A 1,487-nucleotide genomic window follows, 5' to 3' on the forward strand; every position below is an offset into this window, starting at 1 on the left:
TAATGAAAGTGTAAAATTTGGATATTGTATGGGGACAATTAACTGGTTCTTAGTTACCTTTTAACTTGTCGACGTCCAATTCTATGTTATTGAGAGCCTCAGTAAGCTCGTTTAGCGCAGAAAGCTCTGCATCAACTGTTTAAAACATATCAGTAGTTTTATTTCAAACTGTGAATGATAATGAGAGGCTCCTGAAAAGATGTCAATCCCATTTTTTTACAACTCCCACTTTCCAGCGTCCAAATTCCATTTTTTTCTTCAAAAACGCAATCCCATTTTGTTCTTTTTATCGTTTCAGTGGCGTAAATCCCCTTTTCATAGGGTAAAATAAGCAAATACAGTTTCCCTTATCCCTTCAGGACCCTCTAAGGAGACTCTTGGGATGAAAATTCAAACATGTCCTACTAAATTTATGCGAAATGATTTAAAAAAAAAAAAAAAAGATAAAATAGTTATACTGAAATGCATATTCTTAATTTCTTCGTACCTTTTTTCTGATATTCATCCTGAGACTCTTCCCACTTTTTAAGTTCGTTTCGTAGGTTTTGATTTTCCTTGATGGTAGCAGTATCAGAAAGCAATTTTTATTGTAGCAGTAAAACTATCTATACATGTATTATGAAACAACAACTCTTCTCGGCCACTCATTAGTGCCCGAGAAAGCTGTCAGTTATTCCTGGAGTTTATGTTACGTCACAAGCCGCCATGTTGGTTGACGATAACAAAGTATTCCTTATTGGCTTCAATTAGATTAGCCAACATGGCGGCTGCAGTTTCATTATTTATTATATTTCGAGGGTTTTTGAGTCATGATTTTGAAACTAAGAATACTTAGGATGATGTATTTGAAAAAAATTAGATCATCGTACTTACATAATAGCGTCTTGCGCCTCTTAATTTTTCAGTTAGTTCTGAAAGCTCGCTTTCAAAGGCAGTTCTGTAGAGAGGGAATTCGAGAAATAAACAAACACCAGAACTAAAATTTAAAAACCTACCAACGACTATATTATACCATGTAATAAATAAATTCATCTGATAAGAAAATCACAGTGTTGTTATATAAAAGCGATTTGCATGGAGCGAAAGGCATACAGCTATAAATCAGATACTGAATTGCCTTACACTTCTTCTTTTTCTTTTTGGTCTTCGTTCTCTAGCATTTTGTTCACTTCAGATATGCTCTTGCGTTTTTCCTCGTTTAATGACTTGAGCCTTAAGAAATATCAAATGAACCGAGGTTATATATTTATGATCCTACAACGACATTGTTCTGACATCCAGGATTCCACGATTTTTGTCACCCCTTCCTCTCCCACGCTACATTCAGTAATTTTAAGCCCTCATGAAGGAAGGTGGGTGATTTTACCAATGGTCGATCTTACCTGTTTCTCCGTATTTTTAGACTTGGATAGTCTCCCTCGCAGCCGTTTTAATCTCGTTCCGCATTCCCCTACTGTCCACTTCTCTCCCCACACACCTTATGTGGT

At 36.0% G+C, this 1,487-nt stretch overlaps 1 long non-coding RNA gene across 1 annotated transcript; it reads right to left on the reverse strand.

Annotated features, from left to right (window-relative positions):
* Positions 1-493: 493 nt before the first annotated feature.
* On the reverse strand, positions 494-1,215 carry LOC148913300 (uncharacterized). The gene is made up of 3 exons (XR_016119011.1): positions 1,123-1,215; positions 874-937; positions 494-554 (listed from the first exon to the last, which is right to left on the reverse strand). It is a non-coding gene; the product is annotated as an uncharacterized LOC148913300 (long non-coding RNA).
* Between the last annotated feature and the right edge of the window lie 272 nt (positions 1,216-1,487).

This window comes from Actinia tenebrosa, unplaced genomic scaffold (assembly GCF_029948245.1).
Source record: "Actinia tenebrosa isolate PJP-AT-01 unplaced genomic scaffold, QUT_ActTen_1.0 PGA_scaffold0__85_contigs__length_37466705, whole genome shotgun sequence".
Classification (NCBI taxonomy): Eukaryota; Metazoa; Cnidaria; class Anthozoa; order Actiniaria; family Actiniidae; genus Actinia; species Actinia tenebrosa.